Genomic DNA, 23,286 nt, shown 5'->3' with positions numbered 1-23,286 from the left:
TGGAGTGAAGAAGTTAGTAGCATAAAGCAGTATGATGGCCAAATCCGGGGTTCACACGTGTTGCTGGTGCAAAGGACACATCTTAGCGAAGGCTGCTGACAGCTCTGGCTGTTCTATGTAGATGATATTGATAGTTGGAACACAGTGCTGAACATCCTCTTGGCTCTTTACCGAGGCTCTGATTGGTGAACTGCTCTTGTAGTCGGTGGCTGGCCCAAAGAGCTCATAAGGCATGAACTGCCTGTCACAGTCCACATGCCGGCCTAAATATCATGAAGGCACCAAGACACAGCTTGGTCTATTTGCGGCCGCAAAGCACTGTGGACACAAGTAGATTTGCGGAGCCAATAACCCCTTATAGCAATCACGCTGTTGCTTGTTAGTCTGTTGGATGTGCAAAATCTTTTGGCTGTCGTCTGCTAGAGTAGCCCTGTGGTTTTGTTGTGTAGGCCGCCCCCTGATGTATAAATGGTTAATATGTGAGAGGACAAATGGTGCCAACATAGCACCCCCTCCCCCCTTCCCGTGGACGAGAGGGTATGGCACATCTCGAAGTCCCAGGGAGCGATGGTCTCCCTGTCAGCGACCTGCAGAACTGGCGAATGTAGGGCTGCTGTTGACGTTCATGGATGTGGGCACTGGGTTGTGGCAGGGTTGACCTCTCGAACATTTGGGGACCACATGCCCTGTAGCAGTGGCGGCTGGAGGTTGCTGTCAATGATCCTGGGTGTCGAAGTGTACAACTCTGGAACAAAAAACTGTGGAAGATCTCGTCTGGGGGGGGGGGGGTTGGTGTGTCGCAAGGGAGCACCTGCTTAGTGTGTTTGTAGCATCTGAAGATTGCACTTCGACCATTACTCATACTAACAGGTGTGTGACGACTGTCAGCATCCAGCATTGGTGGTCTTCGGCGAAGACGAGCGTCCAGATATCGTCCTGTAGGGAGTGTTACTGATGGCTCGATTGCCGGAAAGGGTGGGTGAAGTACAGAGGTGAATAATCAAGAGATGCGATCGATGCTGCCTATCATGTGGTTTATCATCTGGAATAAATCCATCTTGGGTGAGGAAGGGTAGCAGGCTAAGAATGATGTGCACACATCATCCAATGCACGATGCTGGTGCAGCTTGGTCATTTGTGTCTTGAAAGTGTGGAGAAACCTCTTCACAAGACCTCTGGATGCTGGTGGAAGGTTGCCACATGCAACTAGGAGACGCCATCTTCTGAACAAAAAGTGCGAAATTCAGTGGATGTAAACTGGGGGAAGGGGAGGTGCTATCTTTCATGATGGTTTCTGGGAGACTCTTGATGGAAAAGATATGGGCCTGAAAAATCTAAATGGAGTCGAGTCCATGGTGATGATGTATCTGGCCAGGGAAAACATCACCGTGTTGGATCTGCCTGTTTACTCTGACAGGTGGTGCAGGGTCCAATACCTTTATGTCGGTGAGTCAGTCATTTGGTCAAGGAGCTTTGTAGAGGAGCATCACCGCGCATTGTCTGACGGTTTGTGGATCCCCATTTGCATGTAACTGTTCTCCCGCTGAAGACACAGGACATCGTTAAGAGATGGTAGTTACTTTCGACATTACCAGTATGGTTACAGCTGTGGGTGGTGTAGTTGTTTGCTGTCCACTGGGCAACCAAGGTCCACTTATCGAATTACTTGCCAGATAACTGGGTCACCTAAAGATTGGCGGGCAATGATTGCTGAACGCAAGTAGAAGTTGGCCATCACTTCTTCAGATTCAGTATCTGTATGGAAACAGCGCTCTGGCGGAGTAGAACTCCGGGTCTTGTCCAAGTGCAAGGCTCCAGAGGATATCTGCAGTTGAGTGTTGCTTTATTGACCTGTATGTTCTGGTTGTACAATGACCATCATTGGAGATGACACACCTTTCTGGTAGGAATGTTGCAGTTGGCCCTGAACAGTGGCAAAACAGGTTTATGATCAGTTAATGGAGTAAAATGTAAGCTGTACACGCAATTGTGGAACTCTTTCAGGGAGAAGATAAGTCAGGGCTTCCTTCATCTACATCTACACCTACATCTACATCTACATGGATACTCTGCAAATCACATTTAAGTGCCCGGCAGAGGGTTCATCGAACCACCTTCACAATTCTCTATTATTCCAATCTCATATAGTGCGCGGAAAGAATGAACACCTATATCTTTTCGTACGAGCTCTGATTTCCCTTATTTTATCGTGGAGATCTTTCCACACTATGTAGGTCGGTGTCAACAAAATATTTTCGCATTCGGAGCAGAAAGTTGGTGATTGGAATTTCGTGAGAAGATTCCGTCGCAACGAAGATGTCCAGCCCAAATCCTGTATCATTTCTGTGACAGTCTCTAACATATTTCCCGATAATACAAAAAGTGCTGCCTTTCTTTGAACTTTTTCGATGTACTCCGTCAGTCCTATCTGGTAAGGATCTCACACCGCGCAGCAGTATTCTAAAAGACGACGGACAAGCGTAGTGTAGGCAGTCTCCTTAGTAGGTCTGTTACATTTTCTAAGTGTCCTGCCAATAAAACGCAGTCTTTGGTTAGCCTTCCCCACAACTTTTTCTATTTGTTCCTTCCAATTTAAGTTATTCGTAATTGTAATACTTAGGTATTTAGTCGAATTTACGGATTTTAGATTAGATTGATCTGTCGTGTAACCGAAGTTTAACGAGTTCCTTTTAGCACTCATGTGGATGACCTCACACTTTTCGTTATTTAGGGTCAACTGCTACTTTTCGCACCATTCAGATATCATTTCTAAATCGTTTTGCAGTTTGTTTTGATCTTCTGATGACTTTATTAGTCGATAAACGACAGCGTCATCTGCAAACAACCGAAGACGGCTGCTCACATTGTCTCCCAAATCGCTCATATAGAAAAGGAACAGCAAAGGGCCCATAACACTACCTTGGGAACGCCAGAAATCACTTCTGTTTTACTCAATGACTTTCCGTCAATTACTACGAACTGTGACCTCTCTGGCAGGAAATCACAAATCCAGTCACATAACTGAGACGATATTCCATAAGAACGCAATTTCACTACTAGCCGCTTGTGTGGTACAATGTCAAAAGCCTTCCGAAAATCCAGAAATACGGAATCGATCTGAAATCCCTTGTCAATAGCACTCAACACTTCATGTGAATAACGAGCTAGTTATGTTTCATAGGAACTATGTTTTCTAAACCCATGTTGACAGTGTGTCAATAGATCGTTTTCTCCGAGGTAATTCATTATGTTCGAACACAATATATGTTCTAAAATCCTGCTGCATATCGACGTTAACGATATGGGCCTGTAATTTAGTGGCTTACTCCTACTACCTTTCTTGAATATTGGTGTGACCTGTGCAACTTTCCAGTCTTTGGGTACGGATCTTTCGTCGAGCTAACGGTTGTATATGATTGATAAGTATGGAGCTAATGCATCAGCACACTCCGAAAGGAACCTAATTGGTATACAGTCTGGACCAGGAGACTTGCTTTTATTGAGTGATTTAAATTGCTTCACTACTTCTACGTTACTGATATTGGCAGCTGTTCTCGATTCGAATTCTGGAATACTTACTTCGTCTTCTTTTGTAAAGGCATTTCGGAAGGCAGTATTTAGTAACTCTGCTTTGGCAGCCCTGTCTTCGATAGCATCTCCATAGCTATCGCGCAGAGAAGGCATTGATTGTTTCTTACCGCTAACATACTTCACATACGACCAGAATCTCTTTGGGTTTTCTGCCAGGTTTCGAGACAAAGTTTCTCTGTGGAAACTGTTATAAGGACCTCGCATTGAAGTCCGCGCTAAATTTCGAGCTTCTGTAAAAGATCGCCAGTCTTGGGGATTTTCCGTTTGTTTAAATTTGGTATGTTTATTCTGTTGTTTCTGCAATAGTGTTCTAACCCGTTTTGTGTACCAAGGAGGATCAGCTCCGTCGTTTGTTAATTTATTTGGTATAAATCTCTCAATTGCTGCCGATACTATTTCTTTGAATTTAAGCCACATCTGGTCTACACTTATATTATTAATTTGGAATGAGTGGAGATTGTCTCTCAGGAAGGCGTCAAGTGAATTTTTATCTGCTTTTTTGAATAGGTATATTTTTTGCTTATTTTTAGATGATTTGGGGATTACAATATGCAATCTCGCTTCGACAACCCAGTGTTCACTAATCCCTGAATCGGTTTTGATGCTCGTTATTAACTCAGGATTATTTGTTGCTAAGAGGTCAAGTGTGTTTTTACAACCGTTTACTATTCGCGTGTGCCGGCCGCTGGTGGTCGAGCGGTTCTGGCGCTACAATCTGGAACCGCACGACCGCTACGGTCGCAGGTTCGAATCCTGCCTCGGGATTGGATGTGTGTGTTGTCCTTAGGTTAGTTAGGTTTAAGTAGTTCTAAGTTCTAGGGGACTTATGACCTCAGCAGTTGAGTCCCATAGTGCTCAGAGCCATTTGAACCATTTGAACTATTCGCGTGGGCTCATGAACTAACTGCTCGAAATAATTCTCAGAAAATGCGTTTAGCACAATTTCGGGTGATGTTTTATGCGTACCTCCGGAATTAAACATGTATTTTCGCCATCATATCGAGGGTAAATTAAAGTCACCACCAACTATTATCGTATGAGTCGAGTACGTGTTTGAAATCAAACTCAAGTTTTCTTTGAACCTTTCAGCAACTGTATCATCTGAATTGGGAGGTCGGTAAAAGGATACAATTATTATTTTATTTCGGTTGCCAACAATGACATCTGCCCATATTAAATCACAGGATGTATCTACTTCAATTTCGCGACAAGTTAAACTACTTCTGACAACAACAAACACGCCACCGCCAACCGTGTTTAGCCTATCCTTTCGGAACACCGTTAGGTTCTTCACAAAAATTGCGGCTGAGCTCATCTCCGGCTTCAGCCAGCTTTCAGTACCTATAACGATTTGAGCATCAGTGCTTTCTATTAGCGCTTGGAGCTCTGGTACTTTCCCAACACAGCTACGACAATTTACAACTGTTATACCAGTGGTTCCTGTATCTACGTTCTTCCTGTGTTCAGCGTGCACCCTTTGTGACTGAAGCCCTTGTGTTTTCCTGAGACGCTCTAACCTAAAAAAACCACCCAGTCCACGCCACACAGCCCCCTGCTACCCGTGTAGCCGTCTCCTGTGTATAGTGGACACCTGACCTATTCAGCAGAACCCGAAACCCACCGCCCTTGCCGGCCGAAGTGGCCGTGCGGTTAAAGGCGCTACAGTCTGGAACCGCAAGACCGCTACGGTCGCAGGTTCGAATCCTGCCTCGGGCATGGATGTGTATGATGTCCTTAGGTTAGTTAGGTTTAACTAGTTCTAAGTTCTAGGGGACTAATGACCTCAGCAGTTGAGTCCCATAGTGCTCAGAGCCATTTGAGCCACCGCCCTTTGGCGCAAGTCGAGGAATCTGCAGCCTACACGGTCGGAGAACCGTCTGAGCCTCTGATTCAGACCCTCCACTCGGCTCTGTACCAGAGGTCCGCAATCGGTCCTGTCGACTATGATGCAAATGGTCAGCTCTGCTTTCATCTTGCAAGCAAGACTGGCAGTCTTTACCACTTCTGTTAGCCGCTCGATACCAGAATCTCTTCTGATGCAAAGTGACACACTCACTGGTACCTACGTGAGCCACCACCTGCAGTTGGCTACACCCTGTGCTCTTCATGGCATCCGGGAGGACCCTTTCCACATGTGGAATGACTCCACCCTGCATGCACACGGAGTGTGCATTGGTTTTCTTACCCTTCTTGTCAGCCAAATCCCTAAGGGGCCCCATAATGCGCCTAGCTTTGGAGCTCCGAATTACCAATAATCCCACCTACTGCGATTGCCCAGATCTTGCAGGCTGAGTGGTTTCCTCTGAAACATCACAGGCGACAGCATCTGACTCAGCGACAGTGTCAGCCACAGACAGCACCTGGAACCTATTTGTCAGACAAACCGGTGAGGCCTTACGTGCGGCCGCCTGGGAAGTCTTTCGCCGCCTGCTTCGCCCCTGGCGACCACCCACTCGACCACAGGTGAGGGGTCAGTCTCAGTGCGAGCAGTAACTGGGTTGTCCACCGGTGAGGACCGATCGGAGGACTCTGACGTGCTGGACGTCCGTTGGATCTCCATGGCTGGCCACAACGGTGATGTCCATCCACTGCAGCCTCAAGCTGTGTAACCGAAGCCATCACAGCCTGAAGCTGAGAGCGAAGTGTCACCAACTCGGCTCGCATCCGCACTCAACAGTCGCAGTCCCTGTCCATACTAAAGACCGTGGAAAACTAAACTATGCAGATAAACGGACTATCGGCACGTGCTGCGCTACTCTACTGTAGACCCTGAGGAAAACGCAAGAACCGTGTCTAATAATACGCAGATATTCAAAAAACCTAATTACCGAAGCACTCAGGTGAAACTAAATAATTTGCCCCTGATTAGGAACTTGTAATATGTCACAAAATCGGTTTACTTTGCGATGCAAACGAAAAGGCGAGAACTGTTGCTATGAGATTTTAAATTTACACGCAGAAACTCAAGAAACTAAACTATTAAAGCACACAGATGATATAATAAAATTCGCTCCTGGTTAGGCACACGTAAATGTCACAAAAGCGGTTACTTCCCTGTTGCTGCGTCTGACTCGGTCGGCTACTACTGCCTGACTCCTTCTCTATTTAGTAGTAATGACGTTGTGCTTGTGTTTGTGTCTTGGAGATGAATGCAGTAGTGTGTTCCACCCCATCAACTTCATCGGACGGGACCACTCCCAAGCCTTAATTCAATGTATCTGCTGCCACAATTAAGGTCTTGGAAGGGTTGAAGGCCTTAAGACATGCTGGATGAAGAAGAACTCTTTAGATATTTTGAAAAGCTTTATCACATTCCATTTAACGTTTTTCTGCATCAACTGAGGGAGTTGTTCTGTGATGGTCACCCCATGTGAAGAATGAATTTTCTGTACTAGTTGAGTTGTCCAAGTACGGATTTTATTTGTTTGGCATCGTTAGTAATTAGGACTTTCTGGATGGCCTGGATGTAGTGCGGTGCGGTCTGTATCCTTGATACACTTAACATATGTCCCAAATGTTCTACTTGTGGTAAAAAAAAGCAACATTTGTCGTTCTTACACTTGACGTTGGCCCGCTGGAGCAAATAAAATGAATCGAGGTTGACTGTTACATCTTGAGCGTTCTTACCAGTAAGAACAATGTCATCTGAGTAGCTGGCCATCCCTGGCACCTCCCGTGTAAAATGTTGTAAGTAACATTGAAAGATATGTGACCGATTATACTGGCATGGATTGTTGGTGACCAAGATGTTCTTTGATGCTTCGTCTAGCATGAGTTGGATACATGCACTACACAAATAAATTTTTCTAAAGATCTTGAAACTGGTGAGATCTAATATCTGCTGCATTAGGTGCAGGGTAGGCATCAATGATGAACTGTGCATTAATCGTGGTTTTGATGTCTCCCCATATTCTTAGCAAACCCTTCGGTTTTTCCACATTGACAATGGGAGTGACTCACTGACTATTGATAAGTCAGGTCAAGATGCTCTCATCCTGCAGGCGTTTGAGCTCGCTCTGAAGCATATTCCAGAATACAAAGGGAACAATGTGCGCTTTAAAGAAACAGGGCGTGTCTGAGGGAAGGAGTGCGACGTTTGCCTCAAATCTTGCGGCGATGGTAGAGAGAAGTGAAAAAACTTATTCATATTGGGTGCAAAGATCCTGAAGGTGTGAGCTAGTCACTAACGGTTCGATACTGTTAGTAGAGTCACGTACTTCCACCTCAGGACGTGAAAACGGCTTAAACCCAAACTGTTTGTAGCCCCTGTTGCATCGACCATGAGGTGTGCTATAATCAGGCTGCCTGGTACTGGACTTGAACATTAAACTGGCTCTTGATCACGAGAGTGTCATTGAGTTGTTTGTAGAACATCTGAAGTGGGGGGGGGGGGGAGCTCTGACAGCTGTATATTTCCCAGTCTATAGTGACTGTTGACACACTTGTCTCGATTTGGTAAACCACTGGAATGGGATTGACAGCCACTGTCAGCATTAAGAGCCTATTGGAGAAAGGGAGAAGGGGCTGAACATGGTGTACATCAAGAGGGAAAACGCTAGACACCTCATTTAATCCGGTATCTAGAGAGTCCAGGCGAGCATAATACACATTCATTTACAGATGACAAACTTCAGCCTTGTGACCCATTTTTCACTGGCTGAGTATTTGGCTCAGCGATAATAGTACTGTTGATGCTGATGTGTCACGAAGCAATCACTGCGGGAGTGCAGCTGTGGGGACCTGCCCACAGCGTCTTTGCCTGTGGCAAGCGACTGGGGCCAATATGGAGGCTGAGACTGGGTCCAGAGAGGTACGTGGGTGGCAAAAACCAGATGGGGGTCCTGCAGTGTTGCTGAGGATCTAGTGATGGGAAGACACGTTTCCATTGAGGAGTCCTTATGCTGAAGGAGATCACAGTGGAGCACTGCATCAGGCAGACGAATGAGGATCATATCCTGGACTAACGACATGGCGTACAATTGTTTGCACTGGGGTTTGCCCACTGAAAACGGCAATCTCTGGACAGATGCTGTAACGTAGCTATCTACTCCATATCCACCTTATCCACAGAGCCTACAGCAGCTGAAAAATTTTTGACAGGCGGCTGTGATGTGCATTTAAGAGTCGCAATAGTCTAGTGAGCATGAGTTGAATCGTCCAGACAGAAGGGCATACGACTCAACACCTGGGTTGAGCTGCTACAGTAAATGGTACATTTCAGAGCCTTCATAGGGCAAAAAGAAAACATGCCGGTGAATATCACCTGTGATACCATGCAACAGGACATGTTGCTCATGCTGTGGTTCACTGAAAAGCCAAAGAAACTGGTACACGTGCCTAATATCGAATAATCCGCCCCCCCCCCGTCGCCCCCACCCTCCACGAACACCCAGAAGTGCCACAACACGACTTGGCAGTGACTGGACTAATGTCTGAAGTAGTACTGGAAGGAACTGACACCACGAATCCTGCAAGGCTGTCCATAAATCCGTAAGAGTACGAAGGGGTGGAGATCTCTTGCTGGGAATTCCAGATATGCTGAATAATGTTTATGTTTGGGGCGTTTGGTGGCCAGCAGAAGTGTTTAAAGTCAGCAGAGTCTTCCTGGAACCACTCTGTAGCAACTACAGACGTGTCCTGCAGTAATTGGCCAAGTCCGTCAGAATTCACAAAGGACATGAATGGATGCAGGTGATCAGACAAGATGCTTACATACATGTCACCTATCAGAGTCGCATCTAGGCGTATCAGGAATCCCATTTCACTCCCACTGCATACGCTGCACACCATTACAGAGCCACCACCAACTTGAAGAGTCCCCTGCTGACATGCAGGGACCATGGAGTCATGAGGTTGTCACCATACCCGTGCACGTCCATCCGCTCGATACAATCTGAAACGAGACTCGTCCGACCAGGCAACATGTTTCCAGTCATCAACAGTCCAATGTCGGTGTTGACCGGCCCAGGTGAGGCGTAAAGCTTTTTGTCATGGAGTCGTAAAGGGTATACGAGTGGGCCAGGCCTTCAGCTCCGAAAGCCCATATTGATGATCTTTTGTTAAATGGTTCGCACGCTGACACTTGTTGAAGGCCCAGCATTGAAATCTTCAGCAATTTGCGGAATGGCTGCACTTCTGTCACGTTGAACGATTCTCTTCAGTCTTCGTTAATCCCGTTCTTGCAGAATCTTTTTCCAGCCACAGCGATGTCAGAGATTCATGTTTTACCGGATTCCTGACATTCACGGTACACTCGTGTAATGGTTGTAGGGAAAATCCCCACTTCATAGCTACATTGGAGACGGTGTGCACCATCGCTCATGCGCCCACTATAACACCACGTTCAAATTCAGTTAAATCTTGACAACCTGCTATTGTAGTAGCAGTAACCGATCTACACTCCTGGAAATTGAAATAAGAACACCGTGAATTCATTGTCCCAGGAAGGGGAAACTTTATTGACACATTCCTGGGGTCAGATACATCACATGATCACACTGACAGAACCACAGGCACATAGACACAGGCAACAGAGCATGCACAATGTCGGCACTAGTACAGTGTATATCCACCTTTCGCAGCAATGCAGGCTGCTATTCTCCCATGGAGACGATCGTAGAGATGCTGGATGTAGTCCTGTGGAACGGCTTGCCATGCCATTTCCACCTGGCGCCTCAGTTGGACCAGCGTTCGTGCTGGACGTGCAGACCGCGTGAGACGACGCTTCATCCAGTCCCAAACATGCTCAATGGGGGACAGATCCGGAGATCTTGCTGGCCAGGGTAGTTGACTTACACCTTCTAGAGCACGTTGGGTGGCACGGGATACATGCGGACGTGCATTGTCCTGTTGGAACAGCAAGTTCCCTTGCCGGTTTAGGAATGGTAGAACGATGGGTTCGATGAAGGTTTGGATGTACCGTGCACTATTCAGTGTCCCCTCGACGATCACCAGTGGTGTACGGCCAGTGTAGGAGATCGCTCCCCACACCATGATGCCGGGTGTTGGCCCTGTGTGCCTCGGTCATATGCAGTCCTGATTGTGGCGCTCACCTGCACGGCGCCAAACACGCATACGACCATCATTGGCACCAAGGCAGAAGCGACTCTCATCGCTGAAGACGACACGTCTCCATTCGTCCCTCCATTCACGCCTGTCGCGACACCACTGGAGGCGGGCTGCACGATGTTGGGGCGTGAGCGGAAGACGGCCTAACGGTGTGCGGGACCGTAGCCCAGCTTCATGGAGACGGTTGCGAATGGTCCTCGCCGATAGCCCAGGAGCAACAGTGTCCCTAATTTGCTGGGAAGTGGCGGTGCGGTCCCCTACGGCACTGCGTAGGATCCTACGGTCTTGGCGTGCATCCGTGCGTAGCTGCGGTCCGGTCCCAGGTCGACGGGCACGTGCACCTTCCGCCGACCACTGGCGACAACATCGATGTACTGTGGAGACCTCACGCCCCACGCGTTGAGCAATTCGGCGGTACGTCCACTCGGCCTCCCGCATGCCCACTATACGCCCTCGCTCAAAGTCCGTCAACTGCACATACGGTTCACGTCCACGCTGTCGCGGCATGCTACCAGTGTTAAAGACTGCGATGGAGCTCCGTATGCCACGGCAAACTGGCTGACACTGACGGCAGCGGTGCACAAATGCTGCGCAGCTAGCGCCATTCGACGGCCAACACCGCGGTTCCTGGTGTGTCCGCTGTGCCGTGCGTGTGATCATTGCTTGTACAGCCCTCTCGCAGTGTCTGGAGCAAGTATGGTGGGTCTGACACACCGGTGTCAATGTGTTCTTTTTTCCATTTCCAGGAGTGTAATAACTGTACCAGACACTTGTTCTACATAGGCGTATTCTGCCTGTTTAATATCGCTGTACTTGAATACACATGCCCATATCAGTTTATTTCTCGATTCAGCGTATGTAGTTTGCCCATGTCTCGACCTTTTTGTCAAATGAACGGAAAGGCGAGGGCGCCGTTTGGAATCCTTTCACCAGTATATCGCAGTGTGGCAGGTTGCTGTAGGTTCCTAGCAGTGATGTGCTGATGATAGCCATCTATTCCAGCAGCAGTTCTTGAGTTTGTTACATATTCTGGAGAAGTAGTAGCGCTGGGACACTAACATCCGTTGATTGAGCAATGCTTCAACGGAAAATACATGTCAGTTCACTCGGGACTTGGAAGTCATACAAAATAAAACCACCCACTACCTCGAACATAGCACATGCACGAAAAACTGAGTTCCACAAAAAACGCCTCACTGCCATTTGATATGTATCACACCGTTGGACGAGCAGTGAGAACATAGGCAAGGTAAACAACATAGAAAAAGCGAGAAATGAAAATTTGTACCAATGCTGGGATTCGAAACCAGGTCTCTTGCTCACTAGGCAGATGCGCTAACCAGTATGCCACTATAGCACAGTGGCTTTTTCACAATTGCAGGGGGTACACTAGTGCGCCTGCCCCCCCCCCCCAATCCAAATTCTCATTGACACTTCAGCCCACTTGGTATTGCATTTAAACTCACATCTAGCACATCTGTCTAGTAGGCGGCAGAGCTTGGTTCAAATCCAGCCTCAGTACAAATTTTCATTCATTGCTTCACTCAGCATATTTACGTCATAGATGTTAGAGACTTGGAAAAGTCTCTGGAACCGTATGGTTTCACTTATTTAATACAGAACAGGTTTATTAGTAAGCACATGAACTCAAATATCCTCCTTAGAGTATGTTTTTACATTGACAGTATGTGGTTAAGTCAGAGTTGCATTTGAATGGCACAATAACTGTCTGTTGGGATGTCGATTCAAGAAGAAAGTTAATTGCTTAGTTCACTTTAGAATGAAAACGTTAATAACGTGAAGCACTACGATGGCCAAAACCAAAGCCCATACATGCCCCAGTACGGAGGTGATATGTTAGCAAAGTTTGGTCGACAGCACTGGCTGCATCACGCAGAGAATGTTGCTGGTTGTAATACGGCGCTGAAGACCCTGTTGGTTCCTTGGCGAGTCTCTGACTGACGAACCACTACTGTGGCCGGTGCTTCGCCCAGACAGCTCGTTAGGAATGAACTGCCTGGCACAGCCCAGGCACGGGCCTAAATACCGTGATGTCGTTCTCTTTGATTGCCGAGGAGTACACTAGTTACATACTTCTCGATGTGGAAACTGTGTGCAAATTACAAATTAGTTCTTGTTTGTGTGCACATGGCGGATATCTTAGCAAAAGGGGAAACTTCTCATGTTGAGGATTATTTTTGTGCTACCATGTATTTACTCATTCGTATGTTTCCTTTTTTTCCAGAACCAGGTATGAGTACGATATCTTCCTTGAGTGCCGAGTATTTCGCACAACAGACGATCAATTGGTTCCAAAGGAACATGCATTTCGGATGTTGGGTGGTGCCAGAAGTAGCGTGGCTCCTTCTGGTGATTTCATGCCACAGTGGACAATGCCCTGCTATGTGTTGGTTATACCTTCAGCAAAATGGTTAATCCAAAATCGCCATCCCCATAGTACTGGCTCAGCTGGTGTGCTAATGGAGACTGGAGACAGCGTCGAATGCTGTGCACTCAGTCATCCACCTGAGTCACGTGCAGAGCGACCAACATTTGATCGTGGTGTTAAGGAAGATGACCAACATCTGAGCATGATCTTAAGGGAGGTTTAAGGAAGATTCAATAGCAATAAATTTCAGCTGTACAACTACATCACATTTCCTTTGAAGGTGTGATAAAGACAAATGTCCATATATTTTCAAGACAGTTATTTCAGTTATTTTCAAGACGGTTATTTCAGTTATTCCGCATTTAATGCATCACGTGCACGTTTTGTTGCATTATGCAGTGTGTGATCTGAGCATTTGGTTTCATCAAATGCTTGGTGTCTTCATAGAATAGTTTAAACATAAAATTATGCTTCCTGTAATTTATGTTTGCATTATCTCCACAGTGCACAGCGAGGTTCTTTACATCTAAAGTATGAAAATTAAGTGAAGACTTGATCAAACTGTGGACACAATAGTTGGTTCATCAGTCTTTTCAATGGAGTCCATACGTCAATTTCTTATTATCCTTTCACGCTCAAAACCCCTTACAACTAGAGGGACCGTCTTTACGTTTTTGTGGTCGGATGCATTAACTGCAGTAGAGAAAAAGATGCCTGATTTAGCTGGATCTTTCGAAACTCCAATGAAATTCTGAACATTGGAGCCAAAATCTTTCAGACAATTGATTCTGCCTTCGTTCGACCACATGTTATCATCTTAGTCAAACAGAAATCATGGAAAGCATACTTCCATAATTTATTTCCAGAACCCCACCACCTCCAACGTTCTTAATGATCTTACTGCCATTACCAAAATATTTCAGTAACTTTAAGGACATCTTCAGTTCTTTTTCATTCCGATTATGAAATTCTATAAAATAATGCTGGATGCAGTCGGCATTACTCCTGTGATCTTACGCAGCACACAATAACCTTTTGTGAGTTAGTTGAGAAGTAAATAATACGAATGTGCTTAAACATGACTGCCTCTATAATCTGTTGCAAAAATGGTTCAACTGGCTCTGAGCACTATGGGACTTAACTTCTGAGGTCATCAGTTCCTAGAACTTAGAACTACTTAAACCTAACTAACCTAAGGACATCACACACATCCATGTCCGAGGCAGGATACGCGCGGTTCCAGACTGAAGCGCCTAGAACGGCTCGGCCACTCTGGCCGGCATAATCCGTTTCCGCAAGGATTTGTTACTTCTGTGCCTTATTTATACCATAGCCTCCGATAGGGAAGAGGCGAGCGCATTTGTTGGTTGCCAGTACTGACTGAAGACAAAGAAGTAAACATTCCCCTCTCACAACCTCTCTAGTCGCCAAGGCTATGGCATTCTTTTTCCATCCCTCACATTGCCTTGACGCAGAACGTCAAAGTCGATAATATATCGATTATTAAAGGAAAACTTTCCGAGATCTGTCGGTAAAGGATTTTGAACTATCGACATTACTTCGTGGGACTAATATTTATAATAGCGATCACTGACAAAATACACGGGAGAAAGAGGCGGTCAGTAAGGGAACCAAGAGGATTAACGAAAAGTTGCTGCAATACGAGAGAATCTGGGAAAAGCGCGAGAGTAGATCGCCCTAGTTGCGTGTCTTCACGAGAGATCTGGAGAAAGTAAACTGGATTAAGAACGTGTAGATTAGATTAGATTAGGTTAATACTAGTTCCATGGATCATGAATACGATATTTCGTAATGATGTGGAACGAGTCAAATTTTCCAATACATGACATAACTAAGTTAATTTAACAACATACTTAAGTTAATATAATAACTTTTTATTTTTTTGTGTTTTTTATATTTTTTTATTTTTTACTTTTTTATAATTTTTTGTTTGTTTTTTCTTTTTTTTCTTAATTTATATCTAAAAATTCCTCTATGAAGTAGAAGGAGTTGTCATTCAGAATTTCTTTTAATTTCTTCTTAAATACTTGTTGGTTATCTGTCAGACTTTTGATACTATTTGGTAAGTGACCAAAGACTTTAGTGGCAGTATAATTACCCCTTTCTGTGCCAAAGTTAGATTTAATCTTGAATAGTGAAGATCATCCTTTCTCCTAGTATTGTAGTTATGCACACTGCTATTACTTTTGAATTGGGTTTGGTTGTTAATAACAAATTTCATAAGAGAGTATATATACTGAGAAGCTACTGTGAATATCCCTAGATCCTTAAACAAATGTCTGCAGGATGATCTTGGGTGGACTCCAGCTATTATTCTGATTACACGTTTTTGTGCAATAAATACTTTATTCCTCAGTGATGAATTACCCCAAAATATGATGCCATACGAAAGCAATGAGTGAAAATAGGCGTAGTAAGCTAATTTACTAAGATGTTTATCACCAAAATTTGCAATGACCCTTATTGCATAAGTAGCTGAACTCAAACGTTTCAGCAGATCATCAATGTGTTTCTTCCAATTTAATCTCTCATCAATGGACACACCTAAAAATTTGGAATATTCTACCTTAGCTATATGCTTCTGATTAAGGTCTATATTTATTAATGGCGTCATACCATTCACTGTACGGAACTGTATGTACTGCGCCTTATCAAAATTCAGTGAGAGTCCGTTTACAAGGAACCACTTAGTAACTTTCTGAAAGACAGTATTGACAATTTCATCAGTTAATTCTTGTTTGTCAGGTGTGATTAGTATACTTGTATCATCAGCAAAGAGAACTAACTTTGCCTCTTCATGAATATAGAATGGCAAGTCATTAATATACACTCCTGGAAATGGAAAAAAGAACACATTGACACCGGTGTGTCAGACCCACCATACTTGCTCCGGACACTGCGAGAGGGCTGTACAAGCAATGATCACACGCACGGCACAGCGGACACACCAGGAACCGCGGTGTTGGCCGTCGAATGGCGCTAGCTGCGCAGCATTTGTGCACCGCCGCCGTCAGTGTCAGCCAGTTTGCCGTGGCATACGGAGCTCCATCGCAGTCTTTAACACTGGTAGCATGCCGCGACAGCGTGGACGTGAACCGTATGTGCAGTTGACGGACTTTGAGCAAGGGCGTATAGTGGGCACGCGGGAGGCCGGGTGGACGTACCGCCGAATTGCTCAACACGTGGGGCGTGAGGTCTCCACAGTACATCGATGTTGTCGCCAGTGGTCGGCGGAAGGTGCACGTGCCCGTCGACCTGGGACCGGACCGCAGCGACGCACGGATGCACGCCAAGACCGTAGGATCCTACGCAGTGCCGTAGGGGACCGCACCGCCACTTCCCAGCAAATTAGGGACACTGTTGCTCCTGGGGTATCGGCGAGGACCATTCGCAACCGTCTCCATGAAGCTGGGCTACGGTCCCACACACCGTTAGGCCGTCTTCCGCTCACGCCCCAACATCGTGCAGCCCGCCTCCAGTGGTGTCGCGACAGGCGTGAATGGAGGGACGAATGGAGACGTGTCGTCTTCAGTGATGAGAGTCGCTTCTGCCTTGGTGCCAATGATGGCCGTATGCGTGTTTGGCGCCGTGCAGGTGAGCGCCACAATCAGGACTGCATACGACCGAGGCACACAGGGCCAACACCCGGCATCATGGTGTGGGGAGCGATCTCCTACACTGGCCGTACACCACTGGTGATCGTCGAGGGGACACTGAATAGTGCACGGTACATCCAAACCGTCATCGAACCCATCGTTCTACCATTCCTAGACCGGCAAGGGAACTTGCTGTTCCAACAGGACAATGCACGTCCGCATGTATCCCGTGCCACCCAACGTGCTCTAGAAGGTGTAAGTCAACTACCCTGGCCAGCAAGATCTCCGGATCTGTCCCCCATTGAGCATGTTTGGGACTGGATGAAGCGTCGTCTCACGCGGTCTGCACGTCCAGCACGAACGCTGGTCCAACTGAGGCGCCAGGTGGAAATGGCATGGCAAGCCGTTCCACAGGACTACATCCAGCATCTCTACGATCGTCTCCATGGGAGAATAGCAGCCTGCATTGCTGCGAAAGGTGGATATACACTGTACTAGTGCCGACATTGTGCATGCTCTGTTGCCTGTGTCTATGTGCCTGTGGTTCTGTCAGTGTGATCATGTGATGTATCTGACCCCAGGAATGTGTCAATAAAGTTTCCCCTTCCTGGGACAATGAATTCACGGTGTTCTTATTTCAATTTCCAGGAGTGTATATTAAGAACAACAAAGGACCCAAGACTGACCCTTGTGGAACCCCATTCTTGATAGTTCCCCAGTTTGAGGAATGTGCTGATCTTTGCATATTATGAGCACTGCTTATTTCAACTTTCTGCGCTCTTCCAGTTCGGTACGAATTAAACCATTTGTGCACTGTCCCATGCATGCCACAATGCTTGAGCTTGTCTAGCAGAATTTCATGATTTACACAATCAAAAGCCTTTGAGAGATCACAAAAAATCCCAATGGGTGGTGTTCAGTTATTCAGATCATTCAAAATTTGATTGGTGAAAGCATATATGGCATTTTCTATGGAAAAACCTTTCTGGAAACCAAACTGACATTTTGTTAGTACTTCATTTTTACAGATATGTGAAGCTACTCTAGAATACATTACTTTCTCAAAAATTTTGGATAAAGCTGTTAGAAGGGAGATTGGACGGTAATTGTTGACATCAGATCTATCCCCCTTTTTATGCAAAGTATAACAATAGCATATTTCAGTCTATCAGGGAAAATGCCGTTCCAGAGAGCTATTACACAGGTGGCTGAGAATCTTACTTATCTGTTGAGAACAAGCTTTTAGTATTTTGCTGGAAATGCCATCAATTCCATGTGAGTTTTTGCTCTTAAGCAAGTTTATTATTTTCCTAATTTCAGAGGGAGAAGTGGGTGAGATTTCAATTGTATCAAATTGCATAGGTATGGCCTCTTCCATTAACAGCCTAGCATCTTCTAATGAACACCTGGATCCTACTATATCCACAACATTTAGAAAATGATTATTAAAAATATTTTCAATTTCTGACTTTTTGTTCGTAAAGTTTTCATTCAATTTGATGGTAATACTGTCTTCCTGTGCTCTTGGTTGACCTGTTTCTCTTTTAATAATATTCCAAATTGTTTTAATTTTATTATCAGAGTTGCCAGAATATGACATACTTAGTACTAAGGAAAAGGACAGCCCCTCATTTCTTACGCTGTGATCGAAAATGTGTGTTGACAAATGCGAACCTGCGGCTTCTGAATTAAATGTGGAGTTATTGAATCAGTGATGGCATGATTGTCACTTGAAATATTTCCCATTTGACGCCATGGAGTGGATGGACCTTGTTGTTGAACCATGAAGGAAATGTGATGTTAGTTTGATGCCAATGAGTGGAATGGATCTTGTTGTTGAACTATGAAATACATGTAAGGCATATAATAAAATTTATAGCTTGATGCTAATGAACAGAATGTGTCTTCTTGAGCAATGAAATAAATGTAATGTTTTTAACTTTGTAACGTATTATATAAGGAAATATTTCATTGTTGATACCTCATTCCACCAACATCCTTCTCGTGTTACAGACTTCACTGTAATCAGCATGAAAACTGAAATATACACTGATTAGCCAGGACATTATGGCCACTTACCTAATAGCCGATACGTCTACCTTTGGCACAGACGACAGCGACAACGCATAATGGCACAGAAGCAATGAGGCCTTGGTAGGCCGCTGGAGGCAGCTACCACCACATCTGCACACACGAGTCACGTCTTCTTCTTCTTCTTAGCATGATCCGCTTTTTGACACATCTGCCTCCATTTGGGTCTATTAAGGGCATCTTCATAGGAACCATTGATGAATTCCGTGTTCTTCTTGATAGGGTCAATCCATTGTGTGTTGGGCCTACCACGAGGTCGTCGGCCATTTATGTCCATGTGCAGAGCTGTCCTTGCCGCCGAGTCTGCTTTACCGCGCCTGACGTTTCCGTACCATCTTAACCTGCTTTCCCATAGTTTGTTTGAGATGAGTGCAACTTCAAGTCACCGTCGATCGTCGACGTTTGTAGCTTGGTCAAATCGGGTAAGCCCAAGGGACCATCAGGGCATATGCATTTCCGTCACATGGAGAGCCTGCTCACACTTAATTGTTGTTGGTCAACACTGTGAACCATGACGTTCGACTGGATGTATTACAGTCCTATAAACCTTTGACTTAAGGCGTAAAGGCATACAGCAATGACACAAGACGCCAGTCACCTGGTGCAATTTCATCCAGGCTGTGTTAACATGGGCACGGACATCTGGTAGACTTTCACCATCACTGCATATGGCCAACACGGGCCAGTATCGCACGCGCAATCGTAGATTGGGTGTGTGTCGTGTTGTCCGCAGACAACGTGCTGTGTTTAAAGCACGTTGTTTGAGAATTGCTGCTGTTGCTTCACCGAGGAAGGCTGCACGAAGTCATCTCGTCGGACCACCCGTCAACTGTCCGTAAAGGACTCACAGGTGAGTGAAAAGAAGTTATTGTGCTGGCTTGCGAGGGCTGTATGGCGAACGACACTTATTCACTGACCGTTGCACACGTTAAAAATAAAACTAATACACACACGGTGTGGTATAAAGAGTCGTGACAGAGACTCTCTTCGACGCACAAATTTTTCACTTTCACTTTGATAGGCGTTCGTGAACTAAACGTTGTCCTTCATCTCACTTTCCCTTTGCAAAAATAACACTTTCACAGAAGGATAACAAGATACCTGGACTAATAATATTTACATAGTTTGTTTACATATACATATATATTCTTAATCTAATGGTCACGTCCGGTACAGAACTGCTGTCGATCATTTTCTTTATGGCTCTCTCTTGCTTACCAGTTAAATTTACGTCTTCCACTTAAGACTATTTTTAAATCTCCTCTTATAAACTCATCTACCAGTTTCATTTATTCTTTACTGTCAAATTCTTATTACATTTTTAATTACCTCAAAGACAAGGTATTTGAATCGCTCCACTTTCGTCAGGTCTTCTCCACCGACTTTGATGATCCCATCGATTTGAATACCACACACAAGTCAAGTAATTCCCATAAATTTGGGGAAGGGGGCGATGAGCTCTGTCGCCATCTTCAGTCACATCCTAGATATATTCGAACGGGCACAGATCTGGCGATATGGGGGGCGGGTGTGTGTGTGGGGGGGGGGGGGGACAGCATAGCAATTGGAACTCGCCACGGTGTTCCTCGAACCACTACATCACACTCCTGCTTTTGTAACATGGTGCATCATTGTGCTGAAAAATGCCACTGCCATTCGGAAACAGAATCGTCATGATGGGATATATGTGGTGTGCAACCACTGAACCATACACCTTGGCCGTCATGGCGCCTTGCAAGAGCTCCACTGCACCCACGGATGGCCACGTGGATGTTGCCCAGAGCATAATGGATCCACCACCAGTTTGTCCCGCAGTACAGGTGTCGAGGAGCCGTTCCCTTGGAAGACGACGCATTTGCTCCCTCCCGTCCGCATGATGAAGAAAGTACTGGTTATGTACCCGTTGCACTCAGAGTTGCCGCTGTCGTGGTGTTAACATTGACATGTGTATGGGTCGTCGGCTGCAGTTCGCCGCCTGCCTCGTTTTTCCAGTGTGCTCATCCTACGACATCCGACATCTGTAATGAGGGGTGTCAGCCTAACCCCACGACGTCTGGACGCGGTTTCACCTCGATTTCCCCACGTGCTGAAGACACCACAGCACTTCTCGAGCACCCGACAAGTCGTGCAGTTTCCGAAATGCTTGTGCTAAGCCTCTGGGCCACACAATCTGTCGTCGGTTACGTTGAGATAGATCGCGCGCCTTCCCCATTCTTCACATAGACAGGACCCTCACTGATATTACATGCACCTTGCTTATATCGTTACTCACCAGGTGACAAAGCTACAGCCTGGACGGCTTTATAACGATAGTATGTCAGTTGTCATATTTTTCTCGCTGACCACTGTCTATCTTTGAAGACGGCGGCGTTTTTACGCACTTGAAGTGAAGCTTATGTATTTGACAGCTACAGCGTAACTGGCTACTTCGATTTAATGACCTCTAAAATACCACGCTGCGATTGGCTGTAGTGGGGAGGGTGGAGATGGAGAAGGGGAAGGGGGGAGAAGGGAGAGGAGAAGTACGCAGTCTGTCACGTAATGATGATGACGTGGTTGATATGGGTGTTGACGTTACTGATACAGGTGATGACATCACAGATAAGGAGGCACATGGCTTGCAATGTCATGGCTAGGACACTGACCTGCTCACGCCATGTCACAGACGTAAACAAAATGTATCGGAAGCAGCATAGGTATGTTACTGATGTCCATATTTATAAGCTACTGTCGAGAATTGTGGTTTGTGAAGCGATGCATGTTCTGCACTGGGGGAAAAAATCAGAACACCCAAGAGGTAAACGACAGTTGGTAGGCGTGTTTCTACATCTGAAAGGTGGTGTGCTGTTCAAATTTAGCACCATTCGCATAAGAGTGGCGCCAGTAGGGCCACTATGAGGATGCAAATCAAGTTTGCTTTAAATACGCACTGTAACTGTCATCAGTGTTTGAGATGGGACGTGATGAGCTGATGTCAGTCAAGAATGCCTTTATGTCGACGAAGACGCCATTATCAACTCCTCTCTGCGTTTGGACACGGTTATGTAATAGGACTACGAGAAGCTGGCTGTTCCTTCTACGATATTGCAGGAATTTAGCCACTGTATATGATTGCTGGCAGTGGTGGACACAAGAATGTACGGTCGCAAGAAGAGCAGACTGTGGACGGCCATGTGGAGGGGGACCGCTGTGTTTGACATATGGCGCTGGCGCATCGTACTGCATCTGTAGCAGGTATCTGAGGAGCAGTTGGCACCACAGTGACACAACGAACTGTTACGAATCGGTTCCTTCAAGGGCAGATTCGATCCAGGCCCCCCGTAGCGTGGATTCCACTCACCCCAAACCACTGTCATTTGCGGCCTCGGTGGTGGCAAGCGAGAGCTGATTGGAGGACAGGATGGAGGTCTGCTGTGTTTTCTGATGAAAGCTGGCTCCGCCTTAGTGACAGTGATGACCGTGCGTTGGTTAAAACGACGCCAGTTGGGTTCCTGCAACCAACTTGTCTGCATGCTAGACACACCTGGAGGTACGGTCTGGAGTCTAATGTTTCGAGCTGTCATGCTGCCAGTCACGAACGGCATCCAAGGGGGTGTTTTTCACCAAGATAAAGCTCGTCAGCATACCGTTGTTGTAATCGACCATGTTCTACAAACTGTTAACATGTTGTTTTGGTCTGCTCGATCACGAGATGTGTCTGCAGTCGAGCACGTGGGGGATACGATCGGACGACAGCTCCAGCGTCGTCCACAACCAGCGTTAACCGTCCCTGTGCCGACTGACCAAGTGCAACACGCGTGCAACTGCATCCCACAAACTGACATCCCACACCTTTACAGCACAATTCATGCACATTTGTAGGCTGCCACGGCGACACCGGTTATTAATTTACCAGCATTTCTCATTTGCAATGGCTCATCTCCCGCTTACATTAACCTGTGATCTCGCAATGTTAATCAGTTAAATATATTACCTACATAAATGCATTATCGACATTTCATTACTCTACATTAATTATTTCAAGATGTTGCGATTTTTTTTCTATCAGTGCATTGCCATAACTACCGGTCCCGAGTAATTTCTGCTTTCTGACAGGATGGGCGTAGCTTATCCCGTCTAATGGAATTGTATCAAGCACTATCGAAGGTTTTTCTAACGAAACTGGAAACAATTGTCATGCCTAACCACGACGAGAAGGTGTCCTAAACACACTAGCGTACACAGAGCATGAAACCTGAGATCATGACAGCTTAGCAGTCGAACTGCTCCATGATCCATACGATTGGTTACAGCCATTGCCAGATACAACGTGCCTTAAGACCGAAGACGCCAAGACCATAGTCTGCTGAGGACGAAGAGAAACATTTTACGACGGCGATTATCGCACATGTCAGGAAGACATGAGCAAAAATATGAAGAGTACTCCGGAAACATAACGTGAAATGATTGTAATGCTCATTAGCTAAGGTGCAAGTCTTCTTGGGATCAGTCGAGGATGACCTACGACTCCAGAAATCGATGCGGCGAAAT

The sequence above is a fragment of the Schistocerca nitens genome, chromosome 1, assembly GCF_023898315.1.
Source record: "Schistocerca nitens isolate TAMUIC-IGC-003100 chromosome 1, iqSchNite1.1, whole genome shotgun sequence".
NCBI classification, from domain to species: Eukaryota; Metazoa; Arthropoda; class Insecta; order Orthoptera; family Acrididae; genus Schistocerca; species Schistocerca nitens.
Note: the sequence above shows the minus strand (reverse complement) of the source record.